The sequence below is a fragment of the Ceratotherium simum genome, chromosome 6 (assembly GCF_057802395.1).
Source record: "Ceratotherium simum simum isolate JZ-2026a chromosome 6, ASM5780239v1, whole genome shotgun sequence".
In the NCBI taxonomy this organism is placed as follows: Eukaryota; Metazoa; Chordata; class Mammalia; order Perissodactyla; family Rhinocerotidae; genus Ceratotherium; species Ceratotherium simum.
Window position 1 is genome coordinate 17,995,618 of NC_141905.1, and position 27,064 is coordinate 18,022,681.

The 27,064-nt window shown below is 43.2% G+C and overlaps 1 protein-coding gene and 1 long non-coding RNA gene across 3 annotated transcripts in view; one reads left to right on the plus strand and one right to left on the minus strand.

The window, feature by feature from the left end:
- The window catches only part of LOC147916780 (uncharacterized), a 376,679-nt gene that overhangs the window by 116,366 nt on the left and 233,249 nt on the right, over positions 1–27,064 (plus strand). The gene's annotated exons all lie outside the window — the stretch shown is intronic.
- Positions 1–27,064, minus strand: part of KCNK1 (potassium two pore domain channel subfamily K member 1) — a 45,991-nt gene that overhangs the window by 17,691 nt on the left and 1,236 nt on the right. The gene's annotated exons all lie outside the window — the stretch shown is intronic.

Below are 27,064 nucleotides of genomic sequence, written 5' to 3' on the forward strand. Positions count from 1 at the left end.
TCCTCCCGGGGGACCTCACAACACTCACCTCGCTCTCCCTGGACAGTTGTGGTATCTGCCATAGGGTTATTTTAGCCCTAAGTTTCAACTAATGTTCGCTGAGCCCTGACTGTGTACCAGGCGATGAGGCTGACAACATTATTTACACTCATGTATGAAGCAGCTGAGTTTCATCACACTAGAACAACCTCGCTCAAGAGAAACGACCGGCAGAAGCTAAGCAATCACGTACCCAGCGAAACACCAAGAGGATTTCATGTGGAGCAAAGTCACATTCAAGAGAAAAAAATTTAAATGAAATGAACCTCTAGAGGTGCAGATGACATACCGTTTATAAAACTGACACATTAATAAGGGGATTTAGGTACCACATTCCAAAAGATTAAATATTTGGTTCAACAAAGTCACTCTGAATAAAATATTCTAACTCACATAGATGCTGCATTTTAAGGGGGCAGGCAAGAGCAGTGCGCCCATCAGAGGCTCCCTCACTGCTCCGGGTTTGGTGGGAAGATTTATGGGCCCAAAACACACTGCCCTTCAACTGGTTCAATACGAGCTTCCATCCAAACCACCACTCTGTGGAAACAGGTCTGTCTTCTCAAGGTCACCAATGGCTCCTAGCTTGCGAAATCCCAAAATTAATTCTATCCTCATGTTTCTCAACTTCTAGGCACCATGAGACCAGACTGAGTCCTCCTGCTCTTTCAGACTCTACTCCATCTACTCACTCGCTTTCCCATCTCTTTCGCCTCACGGCCCACAGAAAGAGAAACATGGTGCCAACTCAAAAACTATGGCCACTCGGAGAGGTGAGGAAAAATGGAGTCTAGTCTGCTTGTGACCTATTAGCAGCACCTTATCTTTTCGGCAGCTGTGCTGGGTGATGGCATCCAGCCCCATGGCTTTAAGTATCATCTTTACACCTGTGGTTCTTCAACTCTGGCTGCACATTAGACTCACCTGGGGAGCTCTTAAATACCTTAGAGAATTCATTTCAATTGGTCTGGGATGGAGAGCAGGTATTGGTATCTTTTCTTTTTTTAAGCTCCCTCAGAGACTCCAATGTACAGCTAGGGTTGAGAACCACTGATCTATATACTAACTACTCCCAATTTTACTTGCCCTCCTCTCTTTACTGAGTTTCAAATTCATGCCTAACATCCTATTCAAAACCCCATCTTGGATGTGACACAGGCATCTCAAAATTAATATGTCCCCAAAGGTTTCTTGATTATGTTATACTCAGGACCACCTCTGCCCCCACGATCATCTCACCCTGAAAACCTCAGCCCAAATGTGCCCCTCCCCTAGTCTTCCTCATTTCAGGTAACAGTACTAGCATGTGTTTAGTTCTTCAGGCCAAATACCAAGTAGATTTTTAAAAATTCTTGGTTTCCTTGTCCCCAACATCTAATCTATCAACAAATCCTGTTGGTTCTACTTCCAAAATATGTTCTAAACCAGAGCACTTCTCATCATTCTCACTGCTGCTGATGCAAGCCACATGATTTTTCTCCTGAATTACTTTAACAGCCTCCCACTTCGTCCCCACAATTCCACTCCTCCACCCGCTAATGTATGCCAAGTCTCTGCGACACTTGTATTAGCTTCCTGTGGCTGCCTTAATAAATCACCACCAACTTGGTGGCTTAAAACAACAGAAGTGTATTGTCTCATAGTTCTGGGGGCCAGAAGTCTCAAATCAAGATGTCACCAGGGCTGTACACCCTCCAAAGGCTCTAGGGGAGAATCTTTATTTGCCTCCTCCAGCTTCTGGTGGCTCCAGGCTTCAAGGAAGGTGGCTTCCTTGGCTTATGGCTGCATAACTCCAATCTCTGTTTCCATCTCATGGCCTTACCCCCTATATCTTCTCCTTTCTGCCTCATATAAGGACACTTGTCCTTGGATTTAGAGCCCATCCAGATAATCCAGATGATCTCATCTCGAGATCCTTAATTACATCTGCAAGGACTCTTTTTCCAAATAAGATCACATTTACAGGTGCTAGGGGTTAGGACACGAACAGAAACTTTGGGGGCCACCATTCAACCCATTATAATATTACAGGCTTATCTTTTTTTTTTTTTTTTTTTTTAAAGATTTTATTTATTCAGTTCTTCCCCTCAAAGCCCCAGTAGATAGTTGTACGTCATAGGTTCACATCCTTCTAGTTGCTGTACGTGGGACTCGGCCTCGCGTTGGACGGAGAAGTGGTGCCTCGGGGCGCTCCCGGGATCCGAACCCGGGCCGCCAGCATCAGAGCACGCGCACTTAACCGCTAAGCCACGGGGCCGGCCCAGGCTTATCTTTTAATAGTGAAAATTATAATGTATCACTCAGATTAAAATCCTCCAATGACTTTTCATTGCAAGTATTAGAAATAGAATGTAATCTTACATTCCCTGCTATGGCTTACAGGACTCTACAGGATCTGGCCCCTGACAACTTCTTTGACCAAATTTCTTGTTGCTATCCCCCTCACATGCTACCCTCTGGATACACTAGCCTTTTGTCTACTCTTCCAAAAGTCCAAGCTCCCACCTCAGAGCCTTTGCACTCACTCTGTCCCTGCTTTGAAGCCTTTTCCACCCAGTCTTCACAGGACTGACACCTTCTCTTCATTCATGTCTCAGACCAATATCACTGCCTCAAGAGAAGGCTTCCATGTCACCCCCTCTAAAGCAGCTGCATCCCCTCCCAGTCACTCTGAAGCCCAGTAACGTGCCTCAGTTTCCAGAAGCACCAAACACTATCTTATTTAGTTATGTGCTGACTGCCTCCCCAACTAAAATGGAGACAGGAACCTTGTTTGTCTTGTTTACTGTGGTATGGCTAAGTGCCCAGAAAAGTTGCTGGGTGCACTTACTAAATATTAATAAATATTTATTGACTATACGAATTACTGGATATCTTTTTAAGAAGCACCATGCAAACCCCTGAGATGGGTAGCAGTTTTATTATAAAGAAATGAGAACTGCAACTGCTCTTTCGGGACTGTGGCAGCACAGGTGATTTTGTCTTGTGCTTTCCCTCCACATACTAAATATTCGACCCTGAGCATGCCTGGGGGGATGAGGTGACTTAAATGATGCCCTGTCTGGAGCTGCTGCTAGCTGTGGTATATAGGGATTCAGCCACACCACAGCCATGCAATGGGGAGGGAGAGGTGCAACAGTTTTGGCTACTCCTGCCTACCTGATCTAAGACTCAGTGGGCAGCCCACACCCATGTAAGAGGCCAGGTCTCCGTCCCTCCTCCCCTGACTTCCGTAAACAGGAAAGAACAGGTATCACAGTCCGAGGCCACGATAAGGCAAGAGAAGCACAGCAAGGGAGGCAGTGCAGTGTGAAAAGGGAGCTGGCTCTAGGAAAGTGCTGCAGTAACAACAGGAGCTCGTCAGAGAAAACGGTCCACTTCGGGAGGAAATGTAAAATCATGAACTCATGTACCGACATGAATTCCAGTCAGCATACAGTGAGTGGGCCACTCTCTCACCCCAACTCCCACCTAGCCATTTTATTTCAACTAGTACCTACATACCCTCCCCAACCGCCCCCCACAAGAAGTCCCTAATCTAGACATACACCAAGCCCCACTTCTGTCATCAAACCCAGTCCTCCAATCCCCACCACCCAGGGACGTACCAGAGCTATCTCTAACCCAACGCACCTAAAACTGAACTAGTAAGCTCACCCCTCAAACCAGCTCTCCCACCTGATTCTCCAGCTCAGAGAACGGCTCCCTGGTCCATCCACCAGCTGCGTTAGAGTAATCCCTGACTCGGCCTCCCCACTAACATTCAAGTCGACACCAAGAGCGCAAGAGCCACTGACTTTGGAAGAATTTCCCCAATTTATTCCTTTTTCTCTGTCACTACTGTAGTCTTATAGTTAAGAATTCTATCGTCCCTCCTCTGTAAAGAGCCCCTACTGGCTTTTCTCCCGCTCTGCCCATCCCCACGCCACCATTTCTCACTGCAAAAGGTTAAAATTCAGACCTCTCAGGTGAACTCTTGGTACCAATATGTCCAGCCTCACTGCTTGCTCATGGCTGGATCAAGGAGAACCAGGAGACGTTCCCAGAACAGCCCCTGCCCTTCACATCTACCTGATTTGCACACGCTGCTCCCTTTCATCTTCTGACCTGTCCCAAGCCCCTCGGGCGTTAGTCTCTGCTCATGCTCCTGCGGCACTTGACACACGTTGCTGTGACAGCCCTCACGGCACACAAGACCCCTTGTCCTTGCCCGACTCTACCAGAGCTGGCACAGCTACACATTTCCTTTCCTTGTCACCCCGGAAGCCAGGAGTGACCACAAGACACAGCTCTGGCTAATGAGATATCAATGGAAACCTGCTGGAGGGAAACTGGTTTGGGGAAACCTTTGTTTCTTCCTGCCTTTATCACCAAGATGTCTGGAGCTGAGTGGCCATCTTGTAACGCTGAGGGGCTGGCGTGAGGATGAAAGGAGCACAGGATGAAGGGGTGGCAGGCAGGAAGCTCTACCAGAGACCTGCCACATGCAGCAGCTAGACCAAAGCCAGCAACTTCTCCCCGCCAGATGTTATAACGTGAGAAAAATTACACAACCCCAACCGCCATCGATTTAAGCCACCTTATCTAAGTGGGGATTTTTGTTTATTGCAGCTGAAAACAATCTTAATTGGTATCATCTACTGCATTATGATGCTCAGTTTACATGTTTCTCTAAGACATGCTTGATTCCTGGGACTCTATCTTATTCATCTCTCTATCTCTGGAACTGTAGCACAGGGCCTTGTGTGCCAGGCTAATCAAGCCTATGAAATCCGGGAGAGCATCGCCCATGAGGAGAGCAGTCATAAGAGGCTGTTCCAGGCAGACAAGAGACACACCTGACCTTTATTCTCAACATTTTTCCAGAAAACCACTCTCATGGAGCAACTTACAGGGAAGAGTACCTACTTAAGAGATTAAAATTACATATGTAAAATGCAACCAAATTTCCATCATGGGGAAATTGGTTCACATCATAAGAAAATAACTTTTGACACCAATTCATTCTACCATTAACATCTAACTATAATTAATTACTTCCAAGTCTGTTTTGTCTTTCAATGGGGATGAAATGAGAAATATAATGAGTCGGCTGAATTCAAGCTAATCACTCGGGCTAAAGCAAGGCTGGGCTTCCCAACAGTCCTTGGGAGCTCAGCAGCAAGAACTCCAGTGACTCATTTATTACTCACCTGCCCACCTGGCAATAAGTCAGAGTCAAGCACACTGACACCAATACTGCACAATTGCTATTGCTTATAAATGTTTCCATGCCTTTTCAAAACTATCCATGGTGCAAAAAAGTTATATTTTATCAGAGGAACATATTTCCCATTTATTCAAATGTCACCAAAAATGTTTAACTCTTCAAACCAGTATCACATGATTTTCTCTCACTGCTGCTTCCCACACACCCAGGTGGGTTCCAGTCTTCTTGTATGGAGAAGAGAATTCTCACGTCAGATCTCTCTTTGGACACAAAGCCTACAGTCCCTTTGCAAATCTTCATTTGAAAAAGGAGAATATTGGAGTAACAGCAGTAACCTCCCCTCCCCCCGCAGTGCTCAATTTCTGATCAGTCTCTTTCCCATTCATCCCAAAACCCAGGTCACTAGCTGCATAAGGCAGGAGAGAGGCAGGAAGAAAAGACCTATGGAGGGTCTCTATCAGGTGAGTTCTGACCTGGCATATGTTTAAGAAGGAACCAGCATTCAGTACTGCTTTTCAGGAAGGAGTTTTCGGGACAAAAGTCAGGAGTACAAAACTAAAACCAAAACCGAAACCAAGCAAACATGGGGAAAAAACCACAATGCCAAGTTCATGAGATGACTGATTGCCTCCAAGTTGCTTTTTTAAAAACTGGACAGCTTAAAAGGCATTGATTCTCTTCCCTAGGATATTAATGGGAAGATCAAGTATTCAATACAAATACACAGAGAATGTTCAATGCTTTATCAAACATTAGATTCTTCTAACTGTAAATATTCTTGGCAGATAAAAGAGAAGGAAGCTTCTGGTAAAATGGAAGGTATGTCTTACGGGAGAGATAGATTCAACTAGGCAACATACAAGTTGGAAAATCAACCACTCTCGTATCTAACCCAAGAAGCAGAAATACACTTTGGTTGTGATGTTCAATCTCTATGACACACCTATTAGGTACCAAATACTTTTAGATGCTGTGGGTTCTTCTAAGGAAACAGGACCAGATCCATGCACTCTTGTCCTATGAAAAATGTAGTTGTGGAAACAAAAAGAGGACATTTTTTAAAATGCAAAACAGTATAAATAATAAGAAATTAACAGTTAGAAAATGCTCCATATAAGAAAGAAAGAGGTGGGCAAGCACTATGTGAAGTCAATGTTAGCCTTTTCTTTGATCTTGGTCCTGATTTAAGGTCACAGGAATGACAAACTCAAGCCCCGTATATTCGCCTCTTCTTTTGGTGCATCAAGACTGGGGCCCAACCGCAGAGCCAACAGTGGAGGGTAAATATTCACGTGGGTGCAACATTTCGGGGAGAAGTCTTCTGAAGACTTTGGTCAGAGGAAACTATCATTAGGCTTGTTTCATTTCCCAAAACAGTGAGCAGTATCATTTGTTTTGTGGGCATTTACCCCGAGGTAGCAGGAGAAATGGATCTGCCCCTTCTGTGGACACACATCCTACCCCAGAGAGGCAAACGCAGTAAGAGCAAGCTGCTTGGGAGAATCACGTGAATTCCTGCCTCTCTAAAAATATTACTTCTGGCATAAACACTTTCCTGAGCATGGCTCAGCTTAGTCATCGAGCCCCTGGAGGCAGAGCTGGTCCATTCATCACGTCCTGCTCCTCACCAGCTGGATCCCCAGAGCCCCGCACCTGCACAACAGGGCGGCTCAGCCAGGAGGGGGTCAGGAGAGCCTCTCCTCGGCGCCCACCGCTCTGCAGCCTCCGGAATCTGTCAACACTTCACAAAGGTGCTGCACAGCAGGGCTGATTCTGCAGTGCCCCCTGTCTTAGGAAAGAGAAACATTCTCTCTTCTGCTAAACCATAATTTCCTGAGCGGATCATTTCTTTTTTTTTTTTCGGAAATGACCATCAAAAAAAAAAAGAGAGAGAGAAGAGAGTCACTTGTCCTTCTTTCCCTCACCCTTTCCTAACCCACGTCTTTGTGTGACATCAGGAAAGAGCTGCTGTGAGCTCCCCGTTTAGGGCAGGCCCCCTAGAGAGTCAGGGGAAGAAGAGGCAATGGGGTCTCCCCACTTTTAAGCATCTCAAATCAGACACTTATTTGGCTTCATTTTACCATTTAAGACATGTAAGCTAACAGGCTGAATATCCAAACCAGTATTTTACTAACTTTTTACTAACTTTTTAAATCAACGCTCCCTTTGGATAAACAACACAACAAAAAGAAACCCAACATGGGAGAGGGTCCTGCTTCTGCTGGGTGGGGCAGGGAGATAACCCTTCGTGTTTTTCGTTTTTCCACAGCCCTGAACATTCTGTCACGCATTAGTTTTTAAAATTTGTATGATAAATAATAAATATAAAATATAACACAGTACAAACTACATATTTCTTTCCTCTCCGACAGCCACTGAGAATCTTTGCCTTAAATGTCAAGTCTAATCAGCCCCCCAAAATGGCACCATTTAAAATGTAAAACAAGTTTCTTGCTCCTCAAATGACTGAATTGGATTTACTTTTAACCCAGAGGTTCCCAAAAATGACATTACATTCTAGCCATTCCATTGTACCAAATCAGCCAAATTCCTATTGTGTAGGTTTTATTCTGATCAAAATCTCATCACCGGGCAGACCCTGGGAAACACCACAGTCAGAAAGGTCCCATGGAAAGCTTGGTAATTCTGTGTTTAAGAAAAGATAAAATTCCACCGCCAAACGGAAATTTTAATTCGAAAGAGCTGACTGCCTAGCTTGAAAGAAACAGAAAGGATAGCAAAAGTTGAGAGATGGGCAGAAAAATTGGTGAGGTATATCGGTGAGTTTTTAAAAGTTATTTTATTTCAAATTCTCCTTACATTCTCATCTCACTGAAAAAACAGAAGCCAACAGAAAATAGCTTCCACAAGAACCCACTAGCACATCTCCCCACCCGTGAAAATGACCCCCAGCCTTTCTCTTCTGTTTCCGAGGCCAGCTCTTCACCTAGGCATGAGGTGCCAGCCCCATTCACCTATCCAAGGACACAGCCCAGCAGGCCTGCCTTCTTTCCATAAGCATTGTTACTCTCCTATCTTAAACAAAATAACCCTCCTCCTGACTCTCCACTTCTCTGCCAGCTACTGCCCATTTTTCTGTTCCTCTGTGTAGCAAAACTCCTAGAAACCATGATCTACCTCCTACCTCCAATTCCTCTCCTCTCTCTCTTTTTTAATAGACTTTACTTTTTAGAGCAGTTTCAGGTTCACAGCAAAATTGAGCAGAAGGTACAGCGAGTTCCCATAAATCCCCTGACTGCACTCAACCATAGCCTCCCCCATGATCAACAACCCCCACTAGAGTAGTACCTTTGTTACAATTGATGAACCAACACCGACACATCATTCTCACCCAGAGTCCCTAGTTTACCTTAGGGTTCACTTTTGGTGTTGTACCTTCTATAGGTTTGGACAAATGTATAATAACATGTATCCATCATTTCACTGTCATACAGAATAGTTTTGCTCCCCTAAAAATCCTCTGTGCTCTGCCTATTCATTCCCCCTCCTCCACCCAATGCCTGGTAACCACTAATCTTTTTACTGTCTCCATAGTTTTGCCTTTTCCAGAATGTTCAATAGTTGGAATCATACAGCATGCAGCCTTTTCAGATTGGCTTCTTTCACTCAGCAATATGCATTTAAGGTTCCTCCACGTCTTTTTATGCCTTGATAGCTCGTTTCTTTTCAGCGCTGAATAACATCCCACTATCTGGATATCTACAGTTTATTCATTCATTCTCCTACTGAAAGACACTCTCATTTTCTTTTGACTCAAACTCAGATTGGGCTTTTACCTCCACCAACCCACTAACCTTACCATTGCTAAATCCAACGGCCGGTCTCAGCCTTCACCTTACTGACCTATCAAGCGGCATTTGACACAGCTACTCACACCTGCTTGCAACACCTCTATCACTGATCACTTGACCTTCAGGCCATGGCAATCACCTGGTTTTCCTGTGACATCACTGATCACCTCTCAGTCTTCTCATTCGATTCCTCCTCCTTCTGACCTCTAATGTTGGATAGCCAGACTCACACATCCAACCACCTACTCAATATCTCCACTTGGCCATCACACAGGCATCTCAACTTAACACGTCCACAGCTGAGCTCCTGGATCTCTTTCACCACCTCCCAATCTGCTTCTACGGGATTTATCTCCTCTCAGTCAGTGGCGCCTCCACCTGACTGTGGCTTAAGCCAAAAACCCTACAGTCATGCTCGTCTCTTCTTGTTCCCTCTCTTTCACCCACATCCATTCTATCAGCAAATCCTATTGGCTCTACCGTTAAAGAATGGCCAGAATTGGACCAATTCTCACCATCTTCCACTCTACTACTGTGGTCCAAGCCATTGAGATCTCTCTGATGATCACAGTAACGGTCTACCAATTGGTCTCTCTGATCTCTCCAGCCTCATATACTCTATTCTCCACACAGCAGCACAGTGACGCTGGGAAAAAAGTCAGATCGTGTTGCTCCTCTGTTTCAAATCCTCCAGTGGTGCTCTACCGTACTCACTCACAATAAAACTTAATGTCCTTATTATGGCGCATATGGTCCTACATGATATCACCCCCATATGTAACTTCATCTGTTACTACATCCTCCTGTTTATTCAGCTCCAATCACACCAGCCTCCTAGCTCCATGACAGGCATGCTCCTGACTCAGGGCCTTTGCATGTGCTGTCCCTGCTGCCTGGAATGGTCTTTCCTCAATTATCCATATGGTTGGCTTACTCACCAACTTCAGGTCTTTATTCAAAACTCACGTACTCGGAGAAGCCTAACCAAGCCACCTTATATAAAACAACAATGCTCCCCTCAATGCAAACCTTGTATCATCCTTCCCTGCTTTATTTTATTTTTCCTTAGCACTTATTTTATGTAAAATGTTTTATAATTTCATATTTTACTTATATTGGATATTGCCATTCTTCTTTTCTAGAATGTATACTACATGGCAGGAATTTTGATCTACATTACTCCCTGATATTACTCAGCAACTAAAAATGTTCCTGGCCCATAGTAGGTGCCAACAAGATATTTTATGCAATTATGAATGAATGAATGAGAGAGGGAATGAACGAATTTCACTTCGCAGCAGCAAATCCATAGATTAATCTTTAACAAAAACCCCGTACTGGTTTCATAGCTCATTAACATATTATTAACCAGATCACATGTGAAGAAGTTTCAAAATTTCAAATAAAAAATATAGAGCTGTGATGTTCTATTGGCTTAAACTTTCCATTTTTATTCAACCATTCAAAAGTATGAAAAGCAACAAAAATGTGATGGTCTTGGAACCAGACTCCAGGTTCCCTTAGGGCAAGGATTGTATTTGCTCTGTTTTTTCCCATATTTCAAGCCTAGCAGAGGCTGGCTCACAGTGGGAACTCAAAAGATATTTGTGGCCTGAATGAACACTTATGGCTTTTATTTTACAGGTGAATGTCATTATTTATAGAGCTCTGCCAGGGTGAAATTACCCTCAGGGGTACTTCCACCCAAACAGGTATATACCTAAAACATTCACATAGAAAAGATCTTTATTTTTCCATTCACAAATTGATAATTGCTATTAACAGAATACTAAAGTGGTTCCTGAAAAACATATGAGTATTTACCTACTTCAGCTATTATAAAAATTCCATTTTTTTAAAAGACTTGTTTTTTAGAACAGTTTTAGGTTCACAGCAAAATTGAGAGGAAGGTATAGAGATTTCCCATATACCTCCTGCCTCCACACATGCATAGCCTCCCCCATTACCAATCCCCCACCAGAGTGGTACATTTGTTACGATCAATACACGTACACTGACACATCATTATTGATTGCCCAGAGTTCACAGTTTACATTAGGGTTCACTCTTGGTGTTGTGGGTTTGGACAAATGCATAAGGACATGTATCCATCATTATAGTATACAGAATATTTTCACTGCCCTAAAATCCTCTGGGCTCCTCCCCCCACCTCAAGAGAATTCCATTTTAAAGAAGTGGCCTAAACAATGAATAGGTTGGACCAGAGAACCACTTACATTTAAACATTCTTCTTTTGGAGTTGGGCCAAGGGTAGACGCCTTAAGTACCAATGAGGGTTATAATACGTCAATTTAACTTTGGAAAGAAACAATTATTTCTTTCTATTTAAAGTGCTCCATCTGGACAAAATGACCACTTGATACTCACATGCCTCAGGAGGACACACTGGCAAACTGAAAAACTTGATCAGGCATCTGTCTACTCCCAAGAGATGATCTTGATTTTCTTTCACCTTTTCATTTGGTGATTTGAAGGAAGCCTAAGTACAGGATGATTAGCAACAGCAGAGGTCTCCTAGTGACCCTAATTACCAAACAAGAACCCAAGGTACTTGAAGTTAAAGGCACCATACACAGCGCACATTGAGTGGCCATAACAATCCCCTGAGCCCTGCTTCTACTTAATACCCTGGTGCGCAAACCTCGCTGACTCTCTGGAAGAGCCTCCCAGGACTGTCAGAGCACTCGGGTTTGAGTCCCCTTACTGCCACTTCTAACTGCCTCTGGTTAAACAAGACATTTACACCGTCTGGCCTCAGATTTCACTTCTGTAAAACAGGGATAATTAAGGTCTGCCTTGCTATCTGCACACTTTAACAATCAAAGAATTGAAAAGCAGTATCAAAATGTACATATTCTTATTGAGTGTATATATTTCTTATTATCCCCTCCTTATCTTATTCATTGTCATTGCTAAACATCTGTCTCCACAATGTCTTGTACCCAGCAAATAATCAGTAAATAGTGGGGCAACTGTTTTGTTGTGGACCCCTAACTATTCTAACCCCCCTTCACTGTACTGAAAGCTGAAATGGGCTTCCCCTGGCACCACCACTAACGAGGCTGAGTTTTCTTCTTAAATCAGGTGCTTTTTGTGTCCCCTCCTTTCAAATCTTCTCCCCCAACCACAAACAAAACAACAAAAACTATCCTCTAAAAAACAAAACATAGAGTTTTAGACACCAGAAACGACCAAAACTCGTTTCCTTTTCAGCCTGTCCCTAAACACTAAGTAAATTTAATATTTTACAGGCTATTATTCAAGATTTTAGACCAATTCGCACCACGATTTTATTCTTCCATAGGATAAAGGATCAAATAGGACTCCAAATTCCGTCTTATAGAACTGACAGTTTAAGGAATGTAATAAAGTCAGATATTCTTAGATTCAAGAACATTTCTTGAATTCAGCAGAAAAACAAACATTAGGTTTACCGGGCTATCAACATTTCCCAAGCATATTGTGTTAATCTGGCTTATTTTAATGTACTGACCTACATGAAAATGCCCTGGGGAAGAACCCTATAAATACATACTCTAATGGAATTTTCTTCTTAAAATGTTAATTTTTTTTTTTTTTTACATACTTTTTACTGTTTCATACCGGTCACAAGGATGCAAATGACAAGGCCATCTAATATAGGGTAGACTTTTAAAGGTCACAAAATGAGCCAGTATTGCTTTAACCTCCTCTCCACTCCATATTTCTCAAGGATCTCACTGTTATTTCCATACGATTCACTCATTAGCAATCAATACAGTTTTCACTGAAACGACGTAGGGAATCAGAGCAAAGTTAACGATAACTAACCTCGCCTTTGTAAGGGCCAAGGAGGAAGCTCTTATACGGAGCTATAAGTCCACACTAGACATTGGGAAGATGGGTTTCAGGGCGTTCCTGAGAATAGCCAGTATGCCCTTCTGGCTCATACCTTTAAAGGAAAAGACTGCTCAAGAGATGACAAGCTCCCCAAAACTAAATGCTGAGAGCTGAACAGCAAAGAAACCTGATGAAGAAAAAAAGCTGGAGGACAAAGAAAGCAGAGTTGCAGGTCAGGAAGCTGCATACTGGGCTCCTTCTGGAAGAGGCACAGACCCCAGGATAATCAGAAAGAGCAGCCCAGACCTGCAAAATCAATGCATGGTGAGCAGATGCACCCAATTAAGGACAAAGAAGCCATGTCCAGTGCATGGCCCGCAGCATGTGGTCAGCAAGCCGTCGTAATTACTGGAATCACTGAACCAGATCCCCTCGTGAAGTCCAAGCAGCAAACGGGACAAACCAACGCCAGGAGAGCCAGCAGCAGTGTCTACATTGGATCTCGACAGGACTGTTGGCAGTTAAAAAAAAAAAAAAAAAAAAAAGATGAAATCCAGTATTGGTAAGGTTATGAAAAAATGGACTCTTGAGGCCTCTAGCCCATTCACTGACCTTACCATCCTACCTGGTCAAAGTCACTAATAAAACACTTTCCTTGATATAATCAGGTAATTTGGTTGTTTGCATGTCAAAACTTGTTAGCTTCAAATTAGAGCTGATATTTTTAGCAAAAAAAAAAGTAGAAAACAGGACAACTCTGTCTATGTAAAAGTGAATTCGTGCAGAACACATCATGAAAGGAATCATTAACTTAGGCAGCAGCCTTCTGGGGAATAAAGAGAACATTGCCTGAACTGAGTAGACAGAGCACATATTAAGCCATGCCAAGAAGCTCTTCAGCCAAATGTCACATTCCCACTTAGCAGAGCACAAAGCCACGTTTCCCTTCTCCCACAAGCACAGCAGCACGCACATGGAACCAAGTACGAGGGAGGACATTTTGTCACGGCGTCTTGGGCAGCTGCTGTCTGGTTTGTGTTGTTGGAGGTCACGGCTTTCAGGTCTAGGGCCAGGTTGAGCTGTTACCTCTGTAGGGACTATGACAGTGGTTCCCTCCACCCGAACCAAAGAGGACCAAACTAGAAGACAGTCTCAGTGGCTGAAGTTTCTGGATGACACAACTCTCTCTACCTCTGCATTTAATGGGAAATGGAGGATCACTTCCTGGGGAAGAGGCAGAACCTATCAGCACCTAACAAGACCAAACACCAGAATGAGTCTAACATACGAGAACAGTGAGGATGTTTAGCAACACACAGCTAGAGTCTAGCCCAGCCTCATTTCACAGGTGAGGAAATGAGAGGAGGCTGGAAAAACCAGAAAACAAATGAATTGTCTCCCTGTGTACCCCAGTGCATGCCACCTTTTAAAACATGCAAAGTAGAAAGATGAGGGTGGATGACGTTATTGCATTCAGACAGAAGGGAGAGGGCTTTCAAAACCATCGTGCATACAAGCAAGGAGAAATTCAATTGAATTCACGGTGAACTCACCCACTGCACATTCTCTTCAAGTATCAGGGCAGGAGCTAGAGTTAATGTTTTCTGCTTGTGAGCTAATAACTGTTGTGCTCAAAATCCTACCATTAAGGAGAAACGTAATGAGGTGGGCCTAATTAAACTTGGTACCTTACAGCCATGATTGTCATCCTTTTCCCCAACAGCTAAACAAACATTAGACATCCAGTGAGTGGCACACTCTCGTGGCCATACCCTGATGTTGTCAGAACCCCACCATTTGGTAGCAAAGGGAAATACTATGATCTTTAGTAACCATCACACCTATTAGAATTACTCATTACCAACAGAGGTATAAATAAGACAGACTGTGGATGATGCATAATTCTCAGGGCCAGAGGTAATGCATGGTTTTTTCCTCTTCAAGAAAGCATATTAGAATGGAAGTACGGGTGACATTATTATAGGAATAATATTTAATCTACTCTAATTGTTTTAAAAGTAAGTCTTTTGGAAATGCCAAAGCTCTCTCTCTCATTTGCTGCAAGCGAGCTATGTAGCCGTTTTCTATGGCGCTCTCACTGCTCTGAGTACATATGACTAAGGAGACCTGGAGGGGGGAGTGTGTCTGACGTTGAGATTTACCAGAGTAAATCCTGAGAGGTTAGATGGCAGGTCTTTAAGAGAATAAAAAATCTGATCAACTTTGCTTTGCTTTTCAAACATTTCCAAATCCCGATATCTCTCTCTGACTTTCCTACGAACTATGGAAACACCTTGCCTAAAAGAACAACCTGCGCACATATGGGTTCAATATGGATCTCACTTCTTGAGTTCACGGCTTTTGAATAAGATAGCAAGAAGGAAAAGAAGACTTTGCAAGTGTGATCATGTGTGTGGTTAAAAACAAAATCACATCTGATGGAGAAGAAAACAGAATAAGATTATAAATTTAAAGATTTATACTAAGTGAGGCCTTTTTCTCCAAGTATTTATGAGTTTTCATACAGTAGTTCTGCCATCTCAGCTTCCTTGTGAAGCAAGAACTGACTTTTAATATTGGATGCCCTTAAGCAAAAATGGAAATACTAAGGGATTAAAGAGAAGCCAGACATCCTTATTCTGAGTCCAACGCACTAAGAAATCATCTTCAACAATAGCAAAACACAAAGAACTGTATTTATAATATCTGTGTTTCTTTTAAAGACAAAAGCTTCATTCAAGTTATAGCTTGGTCACTCAGGAACTGGGTTGAGATCGAGATTTTAGTACGTCAAAAAAGAATGTACTTAAAGTCAATTAATAGTATAAACATGATCTGGGGAATGGCTATTCTACTTAGAACTTTTCAAAACTACTTAGAAATGCCCTTTTGTAACTAACTGACATACTAATGACACGTAACGTTTATGGCCACACCCTTGAGAGCCTATTTATCATTTTATAGCTGAATCCATGAGAATTTGGGGTTAGGGACCTAGCTGACCAGAGCCTCCCTTTCTGTCCCCCAAAACCACACCTGAAGTCTGGGGTCTGGCCAACCCTGGTCAGGAACCTACAGCCGCTCCCTCTTGCCCATGGAGTCAAGTGCAAACTCCACTTCCCAGATTAGAGGCTGTGCAGCTCCACCTTTATGCCTCTTATCTTACGCCGCCTGCTAACAGGAAGCTCTCCGCTCTGTGAGGCTGGCATCCTCACCATCTAAGGCCAGGCTCGAGGCTCTTCAGGTATCTGCGCTGAGCATATGTCCCTTTCCTTAAGAGCCCTCTTTCCTCCGCACCACCTGACCAAACCTTACCCTTGTTGCTGTTCATCTCAAGTCACCTCCTCCATGAAGTTTCTCTGAACATGTCACCCCACACTGGTCACCCCCTCAAAATCCTACAGCTGGTACCAGGGCCACACACAGTTCAGCAGTGAGGTGTCTACCCCCTGCACAGCTCTGTAAGAGTTTTCTGTTTTAGTTTAGTCTCCCCAGCTGGACTGCAGGCTCTTTGATGTCAGTGATTATCCCTTTACAATATTTTTTATGTGTCCCCACATGTTGGACACAGCGTAGATAAGTCCTCAGTAAACGCTCCACAGAATGTTAGCATTGAAAGAGGATCTTATTCAGCCCTTTCATTGTAGAGATGAAGTGACTGAGCTCGAGAGAAATTATCAATGAGTTTTTGTTGACGACGACTTCCCTGAAGAGACCACAGGCCTCCCAGGCCCCAGATCAACGCTTTTACATCTCCCATCTCCAACACCTTTCACGTAAACCCCCTGGGCTAAGTTTTTAAAGTCCCCTGAAGAACGCTTCTGAGCAAGATTTACTTAGTCTATGTAGGGTCATTTGGTATATTGGAAAGCAAAATTCTCCCTAAAAATAATTCATGATTCTCACTTTCCACTCAATCAATCAGGCTGTACTTTTGTAACATTAATTCAGTCTGATATCACGGATGACATCAGACCGAATTGATGGTGCTTCACACCAGTTCCCTGGTGAGGACAAAGCCAGCCCTGCCCTTGGCTATGAGGGAACACTGCTCTGAGGTGCTCCTGCCCTTCACTGACCGTGTGTGTGGGGCCTGGGACACTGAAGAGGGACAGACCAAGATGACAGAAGGAATTCCGCAGACACGCACTGGGCCACCAGCCTGGGTAACATGACCCAGCCCCCCCAGGATGGGAGATGACCAGCACAGATCAACACATAAAACGTAGTGGTGCATGAAGCGGCAGAGGAAATCTCGTAGAGCAACTTTAGGTGCTAAATATGTCTTCTTAGCCTCATTCAGATTATTTACAAATAATAGGGGTTCGGCCAGAGTTGCTGGAAGAGCAAAGGTAGGTTTAGGTCACGTTCCATAAACTACTAACAGAAGTTTGCCTTTTTGTTGTTGTAATTTCAGTTTTGTTCTTTCTTTCCATCTGGTTCGATTTTTAAACATGAGATGCATGGCGGAGGCAGGGGAGCAGAAGACGGGCGTAGCGGATGGCAGATTGCTTGTCCACACAACAGCGCTCTTCCCTGCTGCTCCGGGGTGCGAGCGTGTGGGGCTGATCCGCGCCTCCCGCCGAGCGGGGCACCTGTGCAGGCTGGCCGTGGGCGGGAGGCTGCTGGGCTGTGACAGCTCGTGTCACAGCACTGGGGGGCAGCTAGGTCGTGATGTGGGGGCTCCTCTCCCTGCTCAGAATTTCTCCAGGCTGACATGGAGGCAGCGGCGGAACAATCTCTCTAGCTTCTTTAATTAACTTAATCCACCTAACCATGGTCTTTAAATAATTGAGTGCCTTGGTAACCAGTGTTCAAACATTCGAAGAATTTTAGTTACAAGAACGTTTTAACCTTTTCATTCTAGCTTCAGACATTTCCCTCCTGTTATTCACAAGCTGAGGCGACATCAAAAATTCAGTATTTGAGAAAAGAGGAGGATGTTCAGATCACCCTCTAACATCCTCTAAAGGACAAGCCGGGAGCCGTATTATTTGAGTGGCATCATTTCAAACGGTAAATCGGCAAATTCAAAAACATACAGAAGAAACGAAAATTACTCAGGTGTTTTTCAGAGTCACATGATAGTCACATGATAGTTTTCCCATCTGTTAACAAACTGTAAATGTGTTTGAAGCTGATAGACTCCTAAAATATTAGATCTCTTGTGGAAAAAAAAAAAACATGTTTTTTTGTGTGTGTGTGGGGAAGATCAGCCCTGAGCTAACATCCGTGCTAATCCTCCTCTTTTTTTGCTGAGGAAGACCAGCTCTGAGCTAACATCTATTGCCAATCCTCCTCCTTTTTTCTTTTTTCCCCCCAAAGCCCCAGTAGGTAGCTGTGTCATAGTTGCACATTCTTCTAGCTGCTGTATGTGGGAAACAGCCTCAGCATGGCCGGAGAAGCGGTGCATCGGTGCGCGCCCGGGATCCGAACCCCGGGCCGCCAGCAGCAGAGCGCGCGCACTTAACCGCTAAGCCACGGGGCCGGCCCCATGTTTTTCTTATTTATTTCTGAAAAGAGAAATGACCTAAATTGATTCCTTGGTAACTTTGTTTAATGTTAGCTGCTCCTAAAAAACATACTGAAGATAGTTATTTATCGTTGTTCTCTGGATTATATATAATGTAAATTTTATATTGAACTACATAATATATATAAATAAAATTATATCAAATACTAAATATCCTATTGTTAAATTTAAGAAAATATGAAGCAAATCTTTCTGCCTTCCACCCCCAGTTTTCCACACAGCCTTACATAATATTAAATTGGAAAACAATATGATAGTTTAGATACTCTTTCTCAGCCTGGAAGTTGAAGTAGTTTAAACCGTTGTTAAATGTATCCATCAAAGGGCAACTCAGCTCAGAGAATTCACATTCTCAACCTGGAATACCTTTTCCCTCCTCTCTACTTACTGACTTGGCATTCCTTCAAGGCCAAGCTCAGATACCACCCCTCAAAAGCCTTCTTCAACCTCTGCAGTCAGATAAATGACACACGTGGTACATGTAACTTGAAATCACGGCACACTGTACAAACAGAAGCATTGTTAACTACATGTGGCCCTTGAGACACCACATTAGAGTGAGTGATGCCTCCTGTAGACCCTGGAACACTCAGTAGGGATCTGAAGTTTAACAGGCAAATCACTGAGCTCAAGACCCTCCACCCAAACCCTGCTCCTTCCCCGGCCTTCCCTCTGTCTCTGCACTGCCAGGGACTGAGACCAAAAACCTTGGGGTCATTCTTGACTTCTCTTTTTCTCACACCTCCAGCCATCATCCATCCAATCCACACATATCCAATCCATCAGCAAATCCTGTTGGTTCTACCACCAATGCGTATCTGAAATCTGACCACTTCCACTGCCCTGCTCTAAGCCACCAGCAGGCCTGACCTGGGTTTGGTAACCCCCCTTTAGGCCCTGTGCTTCCACCCCTGCACCCCCTAGAGTGAACTTGTCAGAACTCAGTCAGATCATGTTACTCCTTCACTCAAAATGTCCCAGTGCTTTCCACCTCCCTCAGAGAAAAGCAAACGCCTAGCAGTGGCCTAGGATGTCCTACACCATCTGCCCCTTCCCTTCCCCTTGACCTCATCACTCCCCCTCCTATGCAGCTCTAGCCACAATGGTTTTCTAGGTGTACCTCCAATATGGGATTCTGTTCTAGAACACAGTTCCCCATATATCTGTAAAACGCACCCTCACCTCCTTCAGTTCTTTACTCAAATTCGACCCCCCCGCCCCCCCACACCCAAGCACACACTAATACACACTCTGTATCTCCTTGGCTCCCTGTGCTGCGGGATGTGTCTCCTCAGCAGTTTATCCCCATGTAACATACTATGCATTTTGCTTGGTTATCTTGTTTACTGTATCTCCCTCCCCCTACTAGATGGACACATCCCGGAAAGCAAGATCCCCAAGAGCCTAGAGCAGTACTTGTGAACCCAAGGGCTCAATAAATACTTGCTGCAGAAAGGACGCCTCTCGTCTCTCTTCAGATCACTTGGGGCCTTGCACAGGGCACTCAGGATAGGTGAGGCACTCAACAGAATTGTTTCTATAGCAATAACTTCAAAGTCATTCAAGCAATGTGAGCCTCTGTTTCCTCATCAAGACCATGAAATTCTATCTTTTGAAAATGAATACCATCCTTAGAACCTTCCTCCTTTTACAGAGGAGGAAACAGACTCAGACAGGGGAAGAAATGTGCCTTAAACTGCACTTATTGAGGACCTACTGAACGCAAGGGATGCAAAGCAAGGCCGAGACAGTGCTCATCCTCAAGACCACTCTTTTGGGAGGACAGATATGAAAACAAATAATTTCAGTACAAGGTGGTAAGTGCTATAATAGAAGACGGAATATTCCGATGTAAGTGATATACAAGGTGTTGTGGGAACGAGCTGGCAGAAGGTAACTGTTTGGCGGAAAGAGCAGGAAGAAATGGGGAAGACAGAGGGTAGAACCTGTTTCTCCACAACCCCCAGCACTGTGTGTGCCCAGCTCAGCATGCCCCTGGGCAGCATGCCTTCCTGGGATCCGGGCACCTCTCCCACCTCCCCTCCTCCCCTCCTCTGTGCATATTTGAACTAAAGAGCTCCTTCAGACTGTGTTGCAGACAAAACAATGAAACCAGGGTCTGCAGGAACCTCAAGAGGCTTCCATAACGCTGAGTGACAAAAGGACGGAGGCATCAACTCAAGTAAACAGTTTAACTCGGGTCACAATGCCTCCTAAGCATTACCAAAGGATGAGCATTATAATTAGAGCCTCCAACTCTTATTTCTAATGTGCAATCCATTGACCATTCTCAGAGAAATGAAAACTAGCATTTTTTAATTCTGCGCGTTTTTGCTTCCTCTGCTCTGCACGCACCAGCCATGGTTATATTGACTCTGCATTACCCGGGTCTCAGAGTTCCCTGGAAGCTTTCTGCCCCCAGCTCATCACCAGGTACCAATACCTGAATCCACTAAGGCTTCCGAGTGCAGGCTTTATTTCACAAAGCCTGTCAACCTCAGCCAGAGTGGCCAATGCAAACAGAATCTGATCCGGGACCAACAGATAGTAGCCAGTAAGAAAACATTACCAATGTCTAACATAACCCAATTAATCTCTTTAATATAACAACTGATTCTATTTCACAGATTAACGAAGGGAATCATGAACTCCACTAGAAAAGAACAGACACGCCATGCTGGTCTGATTCATGCCCAGGGAGAGAACCACAGTCCTTTCAGACATACTCCTCTTCACCTCCAATTCCTCCTCCACCTTCATTCTAACCTGAGGTCAGGGCACAACCCTGCAATAACAGCGAGTAGCCACCAACTCTGAGGACAAGGAATCCGCTCAGAACGAACAAAGACAGTCAGAGCACAAACTGAGCCCAGGAGATAGAACTGTCCCGAGAGTCGAGAAGACACCCCACAAGTTGCCTGCTTTTCCATAGAGAGCTTTTCCATACTGTCTCCTGCCAGTAACAGGCAAGGTGAACACAACAGTCAACGGAGATGTTAAGCACTTCAGTACTTTATGGATTTGACTACAACTGGGGTCCAATGATGTCTTTCGAGAATAAAATCTAGCACAGTGCAACTGTGACCATGCCAGCGAGCATATGATGTAGGCGGTGTCTCTGTCCCTGAAACCAACTTGTGGTACGTTGAACCACATGAAATCGCCGTTGTTATGGGTCAGAATAATTGAGCACCAGCAACTTCACAGGTGTCAGCCTCACAGTACTCTTCTGCTTGACAGACAGCAGATGCTCTGCCCCCAAGAGCAGTCCAACAAGCAGTGCTATAAAACAGCTTGTCCTCAAAGGCACCAGATTTCCCACTAAGTTACAGGCACAATCAGACTGAAGTCTTGACAAGACTTACGGTTATGTCATAGAAGCAAATAGGTAATTTCTTTCAAGTTATAATCATTGATAATAGTAACATAACAGTATGTTCCAGGTGCCATAAAATAGGCATAGATAACAGCAAATTTATAGTTTTGATAAAAAAGAACCTTCAAAATACTAAAGAACTGATTTTTTATAGACAGGTATGGGTTTACACATTAAACACTAATGTGTTTTTGACCACTCTTGGGTGGAAATGTTTCTAGGATTTATTATACACTTCTCCGCCTTCTTAAACAGGAGCATGGTGAAGTTATTTGTCGTGATAAATCAAGGACGTCAATTATACTGTGGTCTAAAACACAGATGCCCTATTCAGGCGTATGAAATTACTGACAGCAACAATAAACACCTAAAAATTCTGCTTCGTGCTCCTGTATTTGTTTTTATGTTTGTTTTTGTGCAACTGAAAAAAAAATAACAATACTTCTATATTAGTTTGCTAGACAACCATAACAAAGTACCACAGACTGGGTGGCTTAGACAACAGAAATTTATTTTCTCACGGTTCTGGAGGCTAAAAGTCCAAGATTAAGGTGTTGACAGGTTTGGTTTCTTCCGAGGCCTCTCTCCTTGGCTTGCAGATGGCTATCTTCTCATTGTGTCCTCATTTTAACTGAATCACCTCTTTAAAGGCCCTCTCTCTAAATATAGAGTGACATTTCGAAGTACTGGGGTTAGGACTTCAACAAATGAATTTTGGGGAGACACAATTCAGCCGGTAACAACCTCTTATACCCGGACACTAGGTAGAGCTCAAGTTCTTACATCAGACACATCTAGATTCAAATCAAGGCCATGTCACTTCTACCTTTGTGAGCTAGGTAGAAATATCACTCAACCCAGACTTCAGTTTCAGCCCCTACAGAGTGAGGATAATGACACCTACACCTCATCAGTCCCTTGTAATACATGGAAGACAATACACGTAAACATTGCCTGGCTCGCTTAAAGTGTTCAATAAATGTTTGTTAAAATACCATTTTATTTTTCTGGTTCTTAATGTATTTGTTTTTCATGACCTTTCTCTTATGTTTGTCTGTAGCTGTGCCCTTCCTTCTTTCATCTGTTAGGGGCCTGAAAACCAGATAATTAAATGTTAGAATCAAAATACAAAGGCTCAAAATTGAGACCAAAGGCTCTCCTGTGAACACAGAGTGCAAACTTCAGTGCGTGGGAGTTCAGATCTCTCTTTCTGCTCACAGAGTTTGCTTGTTTGTTTTTGGTGGAATTTCTTTCCTCATTGTCATTCTGTTTCAAATATAATATAGTATTTATCGCACATTTTAGATAAAGTAATCCCAATGTGAAGGGTAGCTTTGTCACCGTTAAAAAAAAAAAGAAGGCAGTGTTGTAAATTTGACCAAAAACTAGTGCCATCCTATAATAAACAATCACTTGCGTGGGAAGTGGTTGCGGGTGGTAGTGTATAACTGAAATATTGCATTCCGCTTGAAAAACAGCACAAAGAAGTCTGAGAAGCTAAATTGTCTTACAGAAACTTTTCCAAAAAGAAGTAAAGCACTTAAAACTCCTCTGACTTAAGAGTTCCTTCCAAGTATTATTCTAAAGCAGCGTTTGCCAAACTTTTTCTGCAAAAGGCCAGGTAGTAAATATTTTAGGTTTTGCGGCCATATGGCTTCTGTCACAACTACTCAATTCTGCCACTGTAACTGAAAAGCAGCCATAAACAATACAGAAACAAACGGGTGTGGCTGTACACCAATAAAATTTTTTATGGACACTGAAATCTAATTTTCATAATACTTTAATGTGGCAGGAAAATTAAAAAAATTTTTTTTCCAGCCATTTGAAAATACAAAAACTATTCTTACCTCGGGCTGCACAAAAACAGGTGGTGGGTCAGATTTGGCCCAAGACCCATAGTCTGCCCATCCCATTCTATTCTGAAAGCTCAAGAAATACCTGTTGTTAATAATAAAACATTTCTCCTACTGAAAACAATTTGAAAGTAAGGATCAATCCAGCACTCCCATTACCACTTCCCGCCTTCTCTTTTTGAAAACTCCCAATGCTGTAGGGGCTCCCTACCAGACTAAATCAGAGGCCGCTGTGAAAGCAGCCAAAAGAAGTTCCTCTTCTGAGCACTTTAAATGAGAGTTTCAAAACATCTCTTCATAACAGGGTAAGGCAGCATCCTGACGACAGGCATCAGGCCCACGACGGACAGAAGCAGGGACTGACACGCTATCAGGTAGACCCCACATTTACAAAGCAGCAGAAGATAGCGGCAGCTTTATATTCATACGCATACAAAATTTTTACCATTCATCATCATGATATAGCTTTGCTCTATCATCACCCTTAGGGGGATGAAGAAAGCAGCAAACTTACAGTAAACTGACATGACAAATTGCTCTTAATGTGAAAGATGACATGAGTGGAGCCATATGACAATAGAGCTGGAGCAGCCATTTCAGAGGAACTGCCTTGCAGGTCTTGTTTTCTTTATCTTCCAAACTGGACCAAACTGTCAACATTCCAAGAAGTCAGTAAGGACAAGAATATCCTGTCTATAAGAACTGACGGAACTAGACTTTGCTGATGACTGATCGCTAACCAATCAATGAAGTGCAACTCTAGCCTTTTGTCCGATGATCGAATTTTAAGCCAATCTATGAACCTGGCCTCACCTCATCTAGCACCAATGAACTCTTCCTCAGTACAACCCACCTCATCCTCGAGACCTTTTTCCTGTAAAAACCCTGAGCCCCTCTCCTGTAACTGGGATACTATTTGCATTTCTACCTGAATCTGTGTACCCCGAACTGCAATTCTTTGATCTCAAATAAATGCTTTGCCTCTCACACCGGTTTCTGTTTTTGTAGGTTGACATTAAGAATGAATGAGAGGGCCGGCCCCATGGCTTGGCAGTTAAGTGCGCGCGCTCCGCTGCTGGCGGCCTGGGTTCGGATCCCGGGCGCGCACCGACGCACCGCTTCTCTGGCCATGCTGAGGCCACGTCCCACGTACAGCAACTGGAAGGATGTGCAGCTATGACATGCAACTATCTGCTGGGGCTTTGGGGGAAAAAATAAATAAATAAAATTAAGGGAAAAAAAAAAGAATGAATGAGATTGCTCAAAGTTTTCTATGGCAACTAAAGATAACTTTAATAAAAATTATTTCTAACTTCCCAAGTGTCACCTAGACATTATTTCTTTCATCCTTGAAGAAAAAATACAGTATAACTTACCTCAGTCTACAACACCTCCTTTATTTTTATACAGCCCTTCCTTCTGAAAAGGAAAGTGTACGCTCTCTTCCTTCCATTCTTATATGATTCCTATGTAGAGGTTGCTATATCTTTTTCTAATCAAAGAGAAGTAAAGAAATGTTAAATTCTTTGCTGGAAATAACTCAGAGTCCTTGGCAGAGCAGAGAATGAAGGCAACATTGCTAAATTACCAACCTAAGGCTTCTTCCAAATAGACCATGAAGACTTTACCCAGTTGCTTCCAGAAATGAAAGCTTGTCCTTTCTGGGAGAAGATTCTGACATAAGTGCATTCATGGTCCTGTATTACAGTGACGACTACCAAGAACAGGGTCTTTGTAATGCCTGACATTACCACTCTGGACAAGCCAGGCGTGGGCTGTACTGACTGACTGGGCGACAATTATCTCAGTGATTTGCCATCAACAGTGCTAGAAGAGTTAAAAAGAACAACACAAAAACTACAGCATGTCTAACATCTACCTGAAAGAGAAGCATGAACTACTTCCAATTCATTTGAGTTATCTGGTACTTTTCCAGAAAATATTTTTCTAGTAATGAAGTACACTAGCTTTACTTTAAAAATTATCTGATCCTCTGCCACAAAACCAGTGTTTTGATACCATACAGAACATCAAATGTGTCAGACAACAGTACAAAACCAATGGAAGAGTATCTTTGACTTAGAATGGAATTCTAAATTTTATTTGAATTCTATCTGAATTAATAAATTCAATTGTATTCTATCAATGACAAGAATTCATTGATTTGCTAATTTTACAGACCAGGAGGCACCTTTTTCATCTAGTTTATCCTTAAGTGCCCCTTGCACTGATTTTCTAAATGAACTCTTGTCTTCCATGAATACAGACCTTCCTAGTAACTACAATGCAATCTGAATACCAATAATAAGACATCTATCCCCACACTTCTTTCTTTTTTTTTTACAAGAACTGCAGATTTTCCTAATTAAAAAAAGGGAAGGAGGGAATCTGGGAAATAATCGCCTATTCAAGACGTAAACTAATATTTTTGACATTTAATTAGACGCATGATGTTGAGATTATACACAAGCCGCATCAGTGATGGAAAATCCCACCCAGGAACAGCAAACATGTTCTTTTCCTCATAACACGGTTCTTACTCTTGTTCTATCTTTCAAATACCATTACTTAGAAAGTACTAAAAGTTATCATCATTCTTCACAATGTTTCCTCAACATTGTGACCCAGTGGAAACACTTCTGCAGAGAATGAATGATTCTCAATTTAGCACAAACATACTCCAAAGGAAAGGCATGGTGACTTTCACATGATCTGAGGAACAGAACCTTCCAGTGGAAATACACCTAAAGAGTGGTGCTGGCAAAGTTAAAAAGTAAGATAACAGTCTGTCTTTGTTCAGGGGTACATTTAACATAGTTTAAAAAATATCACAACACAAACTAGGATTCTACTTGTTTATTTCAGAGGGAACACATCAGTTTAGTAATTCACCTGACTTCCGAATCACTGTTTTACATGATCTATGTGAATAGTGTACTATTATTCATTACCAAATAATAACCACAACAATCAGCCGGGTTTTATAAACAATAAACCTTGGGAGGTGGAAAGGGGTGGGGAGAAGGGAGAGTTGGAGTAGCACAAAGTTGATTCACTTCTAAAGGTGGTAGTGGTGGGCGGGGGCACAAAGTATTCCAGGCAGGGAAATCACAAGGCCCAGATTCCAGGACTACACCGGTTAACTAGCAAGTGTGTGACCTTGTGCAAGCTCAGACGGATTGTTCAAAGATTTGATCTCATGGATAAAAAGCCAGGCCTGCGCTGAACGCTCGAGATACCTTACAGGATCTAAATACCAATTTATAAATATCTCTACCCAGGTGTATGTGCCTTATTTAGCCATGGCTGGAAAAATTCAGTCTTCATTCATCTACTCTAGCAGAGGGACGGCGCCCTGGGGCACGGGCACGGGCCCGGCCTCTGCCTTCATCCGAGGAC